The sequence below is a fragment of the Mobula hypostoma genome, chromosome 11 (assembly GCF_963921235.1).
Source record: "Mobula hypostoma chromosome 11, sMobHyp1.1, whole genome shotgun sequence".
Classification (NCBI taxonomy): Eukaryota; Metazoa; Chordata; class Chondrichthyes; order Myliobatiformes; family Myliobatidae; genus Mobula; species Mobula hypostoma.
The window spans coordinates 56336221-56353441 of NC_086107.1; positions in this window are offsets into that span (position 1 = coordinate 56336221).

Sequence of the window (17221 nt, forward strand, 5' to 3'; positions counted from 1 at the left end):
AGTGGTCTGTGCGTACCGGCTGTGTGGTGATAAAGGCACAACAGCACCTTTTTCACCTCAGACGGTTGAAGAATTTTGGTGTGAGCCCCCAAATCCTAAGAACTTTCTACAATTGAGAGCATCCTGACTGGCTACATCACTGCTTGGGATGGGAACTGTACTTTCCCCAATTGCAGGACTCTGCAGAGAGTGGTGCAAACAGTCCAGCACATCTGTAGATGTAAACTTCCCACTATTGAGGACATTTACAAAGACAGGTGTGTAAAAAGGACCCGAAGGATCATTGGGGACCCGAGTCACCCCAACCACAAACTGTTCCAGCTGCTAGCATCTGGGAAGTGGTACCACAGCATAAAAGTCAAGACCAACAGGCTCCGGGACAGCTTCCTCCACCAGGCCATCAGACTGATTAATTCATGCTGATGCAACTGTATTTCTATGTTACATTGACTGTTCTACATACTATTCATTATAAATTACTATAAATTGCACATTGCACATTTAGACGGAGATGTAACATAAAGATTTTTATTCCTCATGTATGTGAAGGATGTAAGTAATAAAGGAAATTCAATTCAATTCACAAAACAACATATTTCATGTCATATGCCAGTGATATGAAACCTTGATTCTTGTTCTGGTTCCATAACTCAGCGACATTTCTTCATCACCCGTTGGTTATTGAGAGGCCTTTAGTATAATCCACTTCTCTTGTTCCTGAGTCCTACCCATATTACTCACTCAATGAGCTGTCCAGGAAGTCCTCTCTGAGCTGCTGTGACATTCTCCATGACCTATAGTGCAGCTCCACCACCTCTTTTACATCCCTTTCTGTTGCATCTGAAACAACCTGTTCTCTGGTTGAAGAAGTTAGGGTGGGCCATTCTAGAAAAGCTTTATTAAAGATTCAGAACAGGATACATAAATTGAAACAAAAACAAAAATTGCTGGAAGCACTCAACAGATCTGGCAACATTTGAGGAAAATGAAACAGAATTAACAACTCAAACATCTGCAGTGTTTCTGATTCTTGACAGAGAATCTTACTCTGTTGGAGATTACCACAGCTCTTAATCACAGCAAACAGACTCAAGCTTAGAACAAAAAGCAACACGCTTAATAGAGAGCCTGATGATATGTAAATATTTGTGAAAAGCAGATATATAACTAATAATTTCTTATAACCTTTAACAGGCATAAAGTGCCTCCTTTGTTTGTAGATGCTGCTTGCTGTTGAATCAGAAAAGAACAAGGAACAAATTTTAAAATATTTTTGTTACAGGCCCCTATATCAGAACATCCAGCATGCATATATTTTCTGGTTATATGTTACTTATACACTGTCATATAATGGGTATTAAAACTTAGAGTGTAAAGTAATCTCTGACTCCCCAACTGATATAGCTAATGCCTTAATTCTTCTCCTTTATAAATGTCCTATAAGATCTGAAATAACTTTCAATGCAAAAATAAAAATTGGGGGTTATTGCAGTTGGGTTCCTACTTAGGCATTTTCACAGGCTGAAGAACTTAAAGTCCTCTGAACTCTCCCAACTCAAAGTGCATTGAGTTTTGATTCCCTTTAGGTACAAAATATACTGGGTGATTAAATACAGTTTCAATAGATTCAATGCATAGTTTACTTAAATATTTTGGGTGTGGATAAATTGTTCCAGGCAATTACACACTTACAATGGAAGCACATTTTAACCGAGAAGAACAACTCTGATTATTCAGAAACCTTTACTGAGACTAGATATTTCACTCTGATATTTGGAAAGCTTCAGAGGACATGAAAGCTTAGATATCTTCTTTAATCAGAATTTTGTGAAGTGTTGCTCACTGGATACACAAATAATACAGGTATTAATGAAAAATTAATTGAACAAATGATTTTGTGGTACTGTGGCTAGTTTGGAACCTCTCATGATCTCATTCCAGGGTTGGAGACCCAGTGCCCCTTTAGCTATAATATCTGTCTATCTGTGTTATAATGGCGCTAAGTTCAGGAAGTTTTATTTCCTCATGCATGGAACTTAATCTGTTGTTACTCAGTGTCTAAAACATTTCTCCAAAGTATCCTCCCTCTGTGAGGACACTTCAGAAAGTACCTGATAATTTCACAACCAATTGCTGCTTGTAGGTTACATTTGAAAATAGTTCAAAGGCTGGTTCTTGCTTGTATTAGAGGTAATTAGACTTTACTATACTATGGCTCCCTGCTTTCTAGTAGTCACGTTGGGTTAATTACATTCATGTTTGGCCAATGAAGTTTTAAGAGCTATTTTGGATGGGTCCTGTTAAAGAAGTTGGGTTTGGAATGAATTGGTGCCTGTTTGACACATGCAGGAAGATTGCAAGAGCAACACTGCTGAAGGCTAACCCGTATCGCCAATATATAGCACTTGTGAACATGGAATAAACTACCTCTTTAAAGAGTTTCTGTCCTGTGCCATAGGTTAATTCCCAGCTCATAATCCAGGATTTTGACCCAGCTACAATGATGATAGTGGTTAAGGGTTTGTTAAGGGTTAACTGCTTAGCTTTGCCAATTTGAATGTGGTAGACAGAGTGGACTCAGAGTGAAGGATGGGTTGCCTTGTCCAGAATGGTGTTGAGTTTCTTGAGCATTGTAGAGGCTAGACCCAGATAGCTTTGTGCATTGTAAACAGTGGAAAGGTTTTGGGAAGTTGGGTGAGTAACTAGTTTCTGGTCTGCTTTTATTATTTACGTTGCTGGTCCAGTGAAGTTTCTAGTCAATGGTGACATTATGGATATTGATGGTGGGAGAAGGAGCAATGCTAATGTTACTGAATCTCAGAAGGTGCTTAGTCATGGAGTCATAAAAAACTACAGCACAGAAACAGGCCCTTCAGCCCATCTAGTCTATGCTAAAACCTTTTAATCTGCCTACACCCATTGACCTGCACCAGGACCATAGCCCTCCATATCCCTGCCATTCATGCACCTACCTAAACTCCTGTTAAACGTTGAAATCAAGCTTGCATGCACCATTTGCGCTGGCAGCTTGTTCCACACTCTCAAGTTTCCCCTCATGTTCCCCTTAAACTTTTCACCTTTCACCCTTAACCTATGATCTCTAGTAGTCCCACCCAACATCAGCGGAAAAAGCCTGCTTGCATTTGCCCAAATTATATCCCTCATAATTTTGTATACCATTATCAAATCTCCTCTCAATTTTCTACCTTCCAAGGCATAAAGTCCTAACTTATTCCATCTTTCCATATAACTCAGGTCCTCCAGACCCAGCAATATCCTCTGTACTCTTTCAACCTTATTTACATCTTTCCTGGAGGTAGACCAAAACCTGACAGAATACCCCGAATTAAGCCTCACCAATATCTTATACAACTTCAACATAACGTCCCATCTCCTGTATTCAATATTTTGATGTACGAAGGCCCATGTTCCAAAAGCTGTCTTTACGACCCTATCTACCTGTGACACCACTTTCAAAGAAATATGGACCTGTTTTCCCAGATCCCTTTGTTCTACTGCGCTCCTCAGTTCCCTACTGTGTAGACAGTGGAACTGGAACTGTGTAAGACCTACCCTGGTTGGTGCTACCAAAGTGCAACACCTTGTACTTGTCTGCATTGAATTCCATCTGCCATTTTTCAGCCCATTTTTCCCACTGGTTCAGATCCCGCTGCAAATCATGATTTGTCTTCCTCACTGTCCACTACACTCCCAATTTTGGTGTCATCTGCAAATTTGCTGATCCATTTAACCACATTAGCATCTGGATCATTGATATAGATGACAAACAGCTAAGGACCCAGCACCAATCCAAGCGGCACTCTTCTAGTCACAGGCCTTCAGTCAGAGTGGCAACCATTTACTACCACTCTCTGGCTTCTCTCATAGAGCCAATGTCTAATCCAATTTACTACCTCATCTTTAATGCCGAGCAACTGAACCTTCTTGACCAACCTCCCATAGGGAACCTTGTCAAATGCCTTGGTAAAGTCCATGTAGCCAACATCCACTGCCTTGCCTTCATCAACTTTCCTGGTAACTTCCTTGGAAAACTCTATAGGGTTGGTTACACATGACCTTCCAGGCATGAAGCTATGCTGACTATCCTTAGTCAGTCCATGTCTATCCAAATACTTATAAATCTGAGGTCCCTTAGAATATCTTCCAATTACTTCCCCACTGCTGACGTCAGGCTCACTGGCCTATAATTCTCTGGTTTATTTTTAGAGCCTTTTTTAAACAGTGGAACAGCATTGGCTATCCTCCAATCCTCTGGTACTTCACCTGTCGCTAAGGATGATTTAGCACCTAACTCTCTGAACTCATTTTGCAGAACCTCATCACATCACCTACCCATGTCATTGGTACCTACACGGGCTACGACTTCTGGCTGTTCACCCTCCCACAAGAACGCTGAGGACTCGACCTGAGATGTGCCAGACCCTGACACCCGGGAAGCACACACCTTCCGGGAATCTTGTTCTCATCCAGATAACCTCGTTTCCGTTCCACTAACTAACAAGTCCCCTATCACCAAAGTTCGCCTCATTTCCCCTCTTCCCTCTGTGTCACAGTACCAGAGCTCTGACCCCTGTGACTTCCCTCTGCTAGGTCATTTCCTACCCTCCTCACCCCCCCAGTGGTATCGAAAGTGGTATACCTGTTGCTGAGGGTTTGGTCACAGGGGGGCTCTGCACTGGCTCTTACTGGAGACAGTCATTTCCTATACTTGTACCTACTGTATAAAATCATTTGTACTGGAAAGATCACATGAATTATTTTCAATAGTATAATAGTTCAGAGGAAATTCTTCATTACTACTTATGGGACTGAGTACTAATCTGTTTTTTTCAACTATCCTAAGATATCACAGGCAGGGTATGATATGGATATATATTATGACATACCATGAATTATATTTGTCTGGGACAGGATGGCTGGGTCAGGAAATCTTTACCTATCTGTCAATGTTCATATATTATATTTATTATATCTTACACTTCATATTTTAAATATATTGAGTGCATCTGACAGACTGAGTGTCTGCCGTGGTCTTGACCCGTGTGAGGAATCACCACCCGGGAGAGTGAATCAGAGATCCCTATGATAGTGGAACTCAGAGGCAGTTTGCGATATATCAGGAGAGGAAAGGCTGGGCTGGGGAGAAACATGCATTTAGGTATAAAGCAGTTAAAATAAAATCTGTTGCACGGAAGGAGGTGATCAGAACATCGAGAGTCAGGAATGATGTGGGAAGGATGATGTGTACACAGTCTGTGAATGTTTCCCTGCCGGGTTCTGCAATCTGTGTGCAAGCCACAGCACTCAGGAAATAGCAACGAGTAGGAGGAGGAGGCATTGCCTAACTTGTGACTGAATATCTCCAGACCTCCTCACTGCCCCCCCCAAATAATAAAGATAAAGAATATTTCCCACCCACTCACTCAGTTTCTGCCAAACAACTTAAAGAGCTGAGAAAAAAACATCCGATGGGAAAGTGAGACCAACTGCACCTCTCCCAGCTGCCTGTCTGGCCTCCTGCAGTTTATCAGTGATTGGAGTACACAACAACACTGCTAAAATCTGTAGGAACCAGATTAACAGACAGACAGATCAGGTCCGCCATTGCATTTGCACCTAAATGTTCCTAATGTGCTCTCATGAAGAAGCAACCCTGCCCCCCCCCACCCCCGATGTTACCAATGTGTGGTCAGCTCTCCAATTTTCACGGTTTTGACCAATGAAAGGTTGGGACATGAGAAGGTTGAATGGCCTCACTCAGGACTCAACCCGCAGACACACAGGCATGCTAATCCAAACAGAAAACCCACTGGTGAGCCATTGGGATCATCCCCAAAACCTCGTCTAAATAAATGTCTGATTTAAATGAGCAGGAATTTCAGTGGTCAGGAGTTGGTAATGATTGGGTCTCATTGCACAATATAATTTCTTCAATGATTAGATCACCGCAGCAACATACTTTCCATTTGAAGTTCTGAACGAAAGCTCGGAAAGGGTTAGTAAAGGCGTTGACCAAAACTTCCTGCAATTCTTTCAAATTGGAGGTTGCAATCTGTAATCCGGCAAAAGGAGATAAGGGTGCAGAAGAAAATAGAAGTCTGTTGGATTGCGGTGAATTTAGCAGCCTGTGTTTTGGAGTGAAACTTACAGAGAACTTGTTGGAATTTGAGCTTTTCAGTGGTCATTGCAATATGAACTGGAAGTGGATGATTGGTCAGTATAACTGATGGAATCCCAAGGGTAAATGAAGGCCATTTGGCCTCCTTAGCGTGCAGTAACTTCCCAGCATTGATGCATATGGCTGAGATAATTATACAAGGAATTAAATGCTGATGCTGATGGGAAAGCTGGAAAGAAACTAGTTCAGACTGCAAATGTGTGATGAAGAGTATTCTTTTGAGATCTATATTGTGTCACTTCTATTGTTTGCATCATTTGTGTTTTTTCTCTTTCTCTGCTTATTAGAGGTTTGTCTTTTTTTCAGTTGGGATTTTTCGGGCTTCTTGCTTTGCGGCTGCCTGTAAGCAGACAAATCTCAAGGTTGTATAATTCATACACTCTTTGATAATAAATGTACTTTGAATCTCGAAGAAGCCAATAGCAAAATGGTTGATTCGAATGGCCAAATGTTGTGCAACATGGAGACAATCTTCTGAGTGAGCAAACTGACTAAGCATGCCAAAAAAGTGAATGGAAGAATTTGCATATAACTTAATACTTTCCAAGTCTTCAGAATATCCAGTGTTACTTTTCAACCAATCGTCACTTTCCTTTTGTAACAAAGATGCCACATATATCAAAGGTCTATAAACAGTAAAAAAAACGGTCACGCCATCTATTTGTGCTGGTATTGAGAAGGAAACATAACACAAAAAAAAGTGACATTTTTCTTTCCAAGTCTGTAGTTTTATAGAGATAAAATATATTTATATGTATCAACGTCTATTTATTCATAAACAAAAGAAAATCTGCAGATGCTGGAAATCCAAGTGACATGTACACAAAATACTGGAGGAACTCAGCAGGCCAAGCAGCGTCTATGGAGAAGGGTACAGTCGATGCTTTGGGCCGAGATCCTTCAGCAGAACTGGAGGAAAAGAGATGAGGAGTAGATTTAAAAGGTGGGGGGAGGGGAGGGAGATACACATGGCGTCGACTGTACTCTTTTCCTCCAGCATTTTGTGTGTGTTGCTTCTATTTATTCATGACTGGTTGTGAAGCAAATGAGAGTTGTTACAACAGTTGCAGATTTTGGTGAGACTGAACACAGAAAAAAGGAAGGTCTAGAAATTCTGTTTCCTCGAGAAATCAATTGTTATCTCAGTCCAAGATTTTCCACGATGATCTTGAAATCAAAAATTTGTTTCTTCAATGTGTATGAAGTGTCCATACCTGGAGACAGACAGAGGTGCGAAATGACGCTCAGTAGGGTGAAATGAACAGTGAGGTGGCACTTCTGGGGAGTGAATTTCCTGGAGAGTATTGCAGAACCTGGTCTTCATCTGGAATGCGAGGCCCATGACGATCAGTTGGTATTGGTTTATTATTCGCACAGGTACCGTGACATGTTAGTTTTGCAAGCTGTCCATGTAAGTTTGTTATATACGTCACCGTACATGTATGGTGGCATATGGGTAACCTTGATAAGAAATTTGCATGGATAGCTTGAGATTCTGTTTCTTTTGGGCATTCTCAGTAATTACAAAGAAACACAATAGAACCAGTGAAAAACTGCACACAATAAAGACGGACAAACAACCAATGTGCAAAAGACAACACATTGTTCACCTACAAAACAGTACAATGAATAAATAAATAAATGATATTGAGAACATGAGTTGTAGAGCCCTTGAAAGTGCGCTCATTGGTTATGGAATCAGTTCAGTGAGTGAGGTTATCCAGTGTGGTGGTTCGGGAGCCTGATGGTTGAGGGCTAATAACTGTTTGTGGGACCTAAAGCTCCTGTACTCCTTTCTGATGGCAGCAGTGAGAAAGGAGCAGGGCCTGGATGGTGCGGGTCCTTGACAACAGATGCTTCTTTCCTGCGACAGCGCTCCTTGTAGCTGTGTTCAATGGTGGGGAGAGCTTTACCTGTGGCCTCTGTGTTCACTAGGCTCTCTTTCTCTTCCCCTCACTTTATCTCACTGGTATCCGAGATCTGGCCCACCACGGTGATGTCAGTTGTGAGGACTAGTTGCTGGCTGGTGCCATTTTAAGTTATTATAAACTTGTTTCTTACTGCAGATTTTCCTTTGGTACCCCAACATCCATTCATAGAAACATAGAAAATAGGTGCAGGAGTAGGCCATTCGGCCCTTCAAGCCTGCACCGCCATTCAGTATGATCATGGCTGATCATCCAACTCAGAACCCTGTACCAGCCTTCCCTCCATACCCCCTGATCCCTTTAGCCACAAGGGCCATATCTAACTCCCTCTTAAATATAGCCAATGAACTGGCCTCAACTGTTTCCTGTGGCAGAGAATTCCACAGATTCACCACTCTTTGTGTGAAGAAGTTTTTCCTAATCTCGGTCCTAAAAGGCTTCCCCTTTATCCTCAAACTGTGACCCTTCATTCTGGACTTCCCCAACATCGGGAACAATCTTCCTGCATCTAACCTGTCCAATCCCTTTTATACATTTTGTACATTTCAATAAGATCTCTCCCTCAATCTTCTAAATTCCAACGAGTATAAGCCTAGTCGATCCAGTCTTTCATCATATGAAAGTCCTGCCAGCCCAGGAGTCAATCTGGTGAACCTTCTTTGTACTCCCTCTATGGCAAAGATGCCTTTCCTCAGATTACGGGACCGAAACTGCACACAATACTCCAGGTGTGGTCTCACCAAGGCCTTGTACAACTGCAGTAGTACCTCCCTGCTCCTGTACTCGAATCCTCTCGCTATAAATGCCAGCATAGCATTTGCCTTTTTCACTGCCTGCTGTACCTGGATGCCCACTTTCAATGACTGGTGTATAATGACACCCAGGTCTCGTTGCACCTCCCCTTTTCCTAATCGGCCACCATTCAGATAATAATCTGTTTTCCTGTTTTTGCCACCAAAGTGGATAACCTCACATTTATCCACATTAAATTGCATCTGCCATGAATTTGCCCACTCACCTAACCTATCCAAGTCACCCTGCATCCTCTTAGCATCCTCCTCACTGCTAACACTGCCACCCAGCTTCGTGTCATCCGCAAACTTGGAGATGCTGCATTTAATTCCCTCATCCAAGTCATTAATATATATTGTAAACAACTGGGGTCCCAGCACTGAGCCTTGCGGTATCCCACTAGTCACCGCCTGCCATTCTGAAAAGGTCCCGTTTATTCCCACTCTTTGCTTCCTGTCTGCTAACCAATTCTCCACCCACACCAATACCTTACCCCCAATACCGTGTGCTTTAAGTTTGCACACTAATCTCCCGTGTGGGACCTTGTCAAAAGCCTTTTGAAAATCCAAATATACCACATCCACTGGTTCTCCCCTATCCACTCTACTAGTTACATCCTCAAAAAATTCTATGAGATTCGTCAGACATGATTTTCCTTTCACAAATCCATGCTGACTTTGTCCGATCATTTCACCGCTTTCCAAATGTGCTGTTATCACATCCTTGATAACTGACTCCAGCAGTTTCCCCACCACCGACGTTAGGCTAACTGGTCTATAATTCCCCGGTTTCTCTCTCCCTCCTTTTTAAAAAAGTGGGGTTACATTAGCCACCCTCCAATCCTCAGGAACTAGTCCAGAATCTAAAGAGTTTTGAAAAATTATAACTAATGCATCCACTATTTCTTGGGCTACTTCCTTAAGCACTCTGGGATGCAGACCATCTGGCCCTGTGGATTTATCTGCCTTTAATCCCTTCAATTTACCTAACACCACTTCCCTACTAACATGTATTTCCCTCAGTTCCTCCATCTCACTAGACCCTCTGTCCCCTACTATTTCTGGAAGATTATTTATGTCCTCCTTAGTGAAGACAGAACCAAAGTAGTTATTCATTTGGTCTGCCATGTCCTTGCTCCCCATAATCAATTCACCTGTTTCTGTCTGTAGGGGACCTACATTTGTCTTAATGAATCTTTTTCTTTTCACATATCTATAAAAGCTTTTACAGTCAGTTTTTATGTTCCCTGCCAGTTTTCTGTCATAATCTTTTTTCCCTTTCCTAATTAAGCCCTTTGTCCTTCTCTGCTGGACTGTGAATTCCTCCCAGTCCTCAGGTGAGCCACTTTTTCTGGCTAATTTGTATGCTTCTTCTTTGGAATTGATACTATCCCTAATTTCCCTTGTCAGCCACGGGTGCACTACCTTTCCTGATTTATTCTTTTGCCAAACTGGGATGAACAATTGTTGTAGTTCATCCAAGCGATCTTTAAATGCTTCCCAATGCATATCCACTGTCAACCCTTTAAGTGTCATTTGCCAGTCTATCTTAGCTAATTCACGTCTCATACCTTCAAAGTTACCCTTCTTTAAGTTCAGAACCTTTGTTTCTGAATTAACTATGTCACTCTCCATCTTAATGAAGAATTCCACCATATTATGGTCACTCTTACCCAAGGGGCCTCTCACAAGATTGCTAATTAACCCTTCCTCATTGCTCAAAAGCCAGTCTAGAATAGCCTGCTCTCTAGTTGGTTCCTCGACATGTTGGTTCAAAAAACCATCCCGCATACATTCCAAGAAATCCTCTTCCTCAGCACCCTTACCAATTTGGTTCACCCAACCTATATGTAGATTGAAGTCACCCATTATAACTGCTGTTCCTTTATTGCACGCATTTCTAATTTCCTGTTTAATACCATCCCCAACCCCACTACTACTGTTAGGTGGCCTGTACACAACTCCCACCAGCGTTTTCTGCCCCTTAATGTTATGCAGCTCTACCCATATCGATTCCACATCCTGCCGGCTAATGTCCTTCCTTTCTATTGCGTTAATCTCCTCTCTAACCAGCAATGCTACCCCACCTCCTTTTCTTTCATGTCTATCCCTCCAGAATATTGAATATCCCTGAATGTTGAGCTCCCATCCTTGGTCCAGTTTGCTGGACCAAGTACCGGCATTTCAGAGTGGTTGATCACTTTCCTTGGAAGAGGACTATGTGGGTTCATCTTATCCGTACCCCTGTGAGGTCACCTCTCATTCTCATACGCTCCAGTTTTTCCCATTCCAGTTGTGATTACCTCTCCCTTGAATCCCCAAAAACTGAGACTCTCCTGTGCCCCGTCCTCCACCCTTGCTCCACATCCTGAGCCAGCAGACATCTGGTGGCAGAGTGAGGAGGGAAACAGACGTCGCAGGCATTGAAGTGCAAGGCCCATTCTATTGCATACAATGGCCCCGTATCATTTGCACCAGGGTAAAGCAGTGGTGTGTCCTTGCACTGCACATCTACCCTGCCAAGCACCAAAACAATTCTGACTAGTTATTTAGAAACCCAGGTGCTAGAGATGAATACAGAAAGGTCCTGGTTATACTAATATTATTACTATTAATAATAATAATAATCCACTTGGAGTAGGCACGTGGCCAAGTGGTTAAGGCACTAGACTAGCTACCTGAAGGTCATGAGTTCGAGCCCCAGCCGAGGGAACATGTTGTGTCCTTGAGCAAGGCACTTAATCACGCATTGCTCTGCGACGACACTGGTGCCAAGCTGTATGGGTCCTCATGTCCTTCCCTTGGACAACATTGGTGTCGTGGAGAGGGGAGACTTGCAGCTTGGGCAACTGCCGGTCTTCCATACAACCTTGCCCAGGCCTGCGCCCTAGAGAGTGAAGACCTTCTAGGCGCAGATCCATGGTCTCGCAAGACTAACGGATGCCTTTAATAATCCACGTATCACCAAGACCACTCAAGAGTTAAGAGAAGAAAGACACACATGAAATGGTCACTTGAAGTAAGCACAGTCATAATGTATGTATATAGAAACATAGAAAATAGGTGGAGTAGGCCATTCGGCCCTTCAAGCCTGCACCGCCATTTATTATGATCATGGCTGATCATCTAACTCAGAACCCCGCCCCAGCCTTCCCTCCATACCCCCTGACCCCCGTAGCCACAAGGGCCATATCTAACTCCCTCTTAAATATAGCCAATGAACTGGCCTCAACAGTTTCCTGTGGCAGAGAATTCCACAGATTCACCACTCTCTGTGTGAAGAAGTTTTTCCTAATCTCGGTCCTAAAAGGCTTCCCCTCTATCCTCAAACTGTGACCCCTCATTCTGGACTTCCCCAACATCGGGAACAATCTTCCTGCATCTAGCCTGTCCAATCCCTTTAGGATCTTATACGTTTCAATCAGATCCCCCCTCAATCTTCTAAATTCCAACAAGTACAAGCCCAATTCATCCAGTCTTTCTTCATATGAAAGTCCTGCCATCCCAGGAATCAATCTGGTGAACCTTCTTTGTACTCCCTCTATGGCAAAGATGTCTTTCCTCAGATTAGGGGACCAAAACTGCACACAATACTCCAGGTGTGGTCTCACCAAGGCCTTGTATAACTGCAGTAGTACCTCCCTGCTCCTGTACTCGAATCCTCTTGCTATAAATGCCAGCATAGCATTTGCCTTTTTCACTGCCTGCTGTACCTGGATGCCCACTTTCAATGACTGGTGTATAATGACACCCAGGTCTCGTTGCACCTCCCCTTTTCCTAATCGGCCACCATTCAGATAATAATCTGTTTTCCTGTTTTTGCCACCAAAGTGGATAACCACATTTATCCACATTAAATTGCATCTGCCATGAATTTGCCCACTCACCTAACCTATCCAAGTCACCTTGCATCCTCTTAGCATCCTCCTCACTGCTAACACTGCCACCCAGCTTCGTGTCATCCGCAAACTTGGAGATGCTGCATTTAATTCCCTCATCCAAGTCATTAATATATATTGTAAACAACTGGGGTCCCAGCACTGAGCCTTGCGGTACCCCACTAGTCACCGCCTGCCATTCTGAAAAGGTCCCGTTTATTCCCACTCTTTGCTTCCTGTCTGCTAACCAATTCTCCACCCACACCAATACCTTACCCCCAATACCGTGTGCTTTAAGTTTGCACACTAATCTCCCGTGTGGGACCTTGTCAAAAGCCTTTTGAAAATCCAAATATACCACATCCACTGGTTCTCCCCTATCCACTCTACTAGTTACATCCTCAAAAAATTCTATGAGATTCGTCAGACATGATTTTCCTTTCACAAATCCATGCTGACTTTGTCCGATCATTTCACCGCTTTCCAAATGTGCTGTTATCACATCCTTGATAACTGACTCCAGCAGTTTCCCCACCACCGACGTTAGGCTAACCGGTCTATAATTCCCCGGTTTCTCTCTCCCTCCTTTTTTAAAAAGTGGGGTTACATTAGCCACCCTCCAATCCTCAGGAACTAGTCCAGAATCTAACGAGTTTTGAAAAATTATCACTAATGCATCCACTATTTCTTGGGCTACTTCCTTAAGCACTCTGGGATGCAGACCATCTGGCCCTGGGGATTTATCTGCCTTCAATCCCTTCAATTTACCTAACACCACTTCCCTACTAACATGTATTTCGCTCAGTTCCTCCATCTCACTGGACCCTCTGTCTCTTACTATTTCTGGAAGATTATTTATGTCCTCCTTAGTGAAGACAGAACCAAAGTAATTATTCGCAAACAACAGGAATTCTGCAGATGCTGGAAATTCAAGCAACATACATCAAAGTTGCTGGTGAACGCAGCAGGCCAAGCAGCATCTATAGGAAGAGGCGCAGTCGACGTTTCAGGCCGAGACCCTTCGTCAGGACTAACTGAAGGAAGTGTGAGTAAGGGATTTGAAAGCTGGAGGGGGAGCGGGAGATGCAAAATGATAGGAGAAGACAGGAGGGGGAGGGATAGAGCCGAGAGCTGGACAGGTGATAGGCAAAAGGGGATACGAGAGGATCATGGGACAGGAGGTCCGGGAAGAAAGACAGCTTATCCACTGATGTCTACTATAAGCCTACTGACTCTCACAGCTATCTGGACTATTCCTCTTCTCACCCTGTCTCTTGCAAAAACGCCATCCCCTTCTCGCAATTCCTCCATCTCCGTCGCATCTGCTCTCAGGATGAGGCTTTTCATTCTAGGACGAGGGAGATGTCTTCATTTTTTAAAGAAAGGGGCTTCCCTTCCTCCACTACCAACTCTGCTCTTAAACGCATCTCCCCCATTTCACGTACATCTGCTCTCACTCCATCCTCCCACCACCCCACTAGGAATAGGGTTCCCCTGGTCCTCACCTACCACTCCATCAGCCTCCGGGTCCAACATATTATTCTCCGTAACTTCCGCCACCTCCAACGGGATCCCACCACTAAGCACATCTTTCCCTCCCCCCCCCCTGCATTCCGCAGGGATCGCTCCCTACACAACTCCCTTGTCCATTCGTCCCCCCTATCCCTCCCCACTGATCTCCCTCCTGGCACTTATCCGTGTAAGCGGAACAAGTGCTACACATGCCCTTACATTTCCTCCCTTACCACCATTCAGGGCCCCAAACAGTCCTTCCAGGTGAGGCATCACTTCACCTGTGAGTCGACTGGGGTGATATACTGCGTCTGGTGCTCCCGATGTGGCCTTTTATATATTGGTGAGACCCGACGCAGACTGGGAGACCGCTTTGCTGAACATCTACGCTCTGTCCGCCAGAGAAAGCAGGATCTCCCAGTGGCCACACATTTTAATTCCACATCCCATTCCCATTCTGACATGTCTATCCACGGCCTCCTCTACTGTAAAGATGAAGCCACACTCAGGTTGGAGGAACAACACCTTATATTCCGTCTGGGTAGCCTCCAACCTGATGGCATGAACATCGACTTCTCTAACTTCCGCTAAGGCCCCACCTCCCCCTCGTACCCCATCTGTTACTCATTTTTATGCACACATTCTTTCTCTCACTCTCCTTTTTCTCCCTCTGTCCCTCTGAATATACCTCTTGCCCATCCTCTGGGTCACCCCCCACCCTTGTCTTTCTTCCCGGACCTCCTGTCCCATGATCCTCTCGTATCCCCTTTTGCCTATCACCTATCCAGCTCTCGGCTCTATCCCACCCCCTCCTGTCTTCTCCTATCATTTTGCATCTCCCCCTCCCCCTCCAGCTTTCAAATCCCTTACTCACTCTTCCTTCAGTTAGTCCTGACGAAGGGTCTCGGCCTGAAACGTCGACTGCGCCTCTTCCTATAGATGCTGCTTGGCCTGCTGCGTTCACCAGCAACTTTGATGTATGTTGCTCAAAGTAATTATTCAATTGGTCTGCCATGTCCTTGCTCCCCATAATCAATTCACCTGTTTCTGTCTGCAGGGGACCTACATTTGTCTTTACCAGTCTTTTCCTTTTTACATATGTATAAAAGCTTTTACAGTCCGTTTTTATGTTCCTTGCCAGTTTTCTCTCATAATCCTTTTTCCCCTTCCTAATTAAGCCCTTTGTCCTCCTCTGCTGAACTCTGAATTTCTCCCAGTCCTCAGGTGAGCCACTTTCTCTGGCTAATTTGTATGCTTCTTCTTTGGAATTGATACTATCCCTATCATCGAGTAACAGAACTAGAGACTGACATGGCAGCATACAGGAGCAAACTTCAACAGGAGTTTATCACAGAACATCCCTTCATGGAAGTGAATGTGCATTGAATATCACAGAACATCCCTTCATGGAAGTGAATGTGCATTGAATAGCAGATCAATGGAGAGTGATAGTAAAAAATAACATGTTAAACCAAATAAAACATGATGTTTTACAAGAGCTAGAAAGAAACCAACCTAACGACCACAACAATGTTACACGAGAAAATAATGAAGATGAACACTCCCTCTCACCCTGAAGGGATATGATCAATCTAACTAAAACATTGTAGAATTTATAGGTACACTAAAACAAAAGCTTGGTGCATACAAAGCCAGACTAAATAGATACATGAAATGTACCAGACAAAGAAAACAGAATTATCAGTTCAGAAAATGAAACATTGAAACATATAAGACATTGAAGCTAAATCTGAGGCAGCAAAATATCACCAACCCTAGCACAGAATTACCAACAAACTCAGAGATAATAAACTTTTTATCTAATATCTGGTCAGACAAGGTGACACACTATCAAGAAGCAATCTGGATTAAGGAAGAAAAAGAATGCACCACACAATTGAAAAAATGCAAACACCTGAAGTTACAACGGATATGGCTATGAAAAAATCCCACAACTGGGAAAGTACCGGCAGTGATAGTATTCATAATTATTGGTATAAAAATGCACATGCCTTCATCCATACCTAGTAGTATAAATCAACTATTTCCTTAAAAATCATGAAGAGTGCCTGAATTTGACAGAAGGTAAAAATATCTCTTACCTAAAGGAGAAATCACAAATGACCCATCAAAATTTCGTCCTATTGCTTACTTACAAACCATATATAAACTTGTAACATCGTGCATCTTGCAGCTAGTCACCACTCACTCAGATAACCACAATATACATACAGACGAGCAGCAAGGATATTGTAAGGGAATGAGAGGATGTAAAGGACAACTGATAATGGATTCTGTAATTCAAAACCAAGCCCAACAGAGAAGCAGAAATCTTTTGTGTTGTTATATTGACTACCAAAATGCACTGATTCTGTCCCACACTCATGGTTGATAGAAGTTCTTAATACACGATATATAAACTAAAGCCAATACTTTTGAAGTTCCTACATCAGATGAAGCATTGGTGTACTATAACCACTGTACCTATTAACAACCTCTACTATCAAAATCTATTTACTTATTGAGATACAGAGTGGAATAGATCCTTACAGCTCTTCAAGCCACACCACCCAGCAATGCCCCGATTTAGTCCTAGCCAAATCATGAGACAATTTACAATGACCAACTAACCTGCCTGTACCTCAGGTTTTACCAGTTTGAGCTGAGAGAAAAATAAAAATACAACAATAATAATAATAAATGTTAATTAACTGGAATCTAGTCTGATCATGGAGTAATAAATCATGCCATTTCAGAGTGGTTGATCACTTTCCTTGAAAGAGGACTATGTGGGTTCATCTTACCTGTACCCCTGTGAGGTCACCTCTCATTCTTGTATGCTCCAGTGTAGCAAATCCCAGCTTGCTCAGCTTCTCTCCACAGCTCAGCCCCTCGGGTCCTGGCAACATCCCG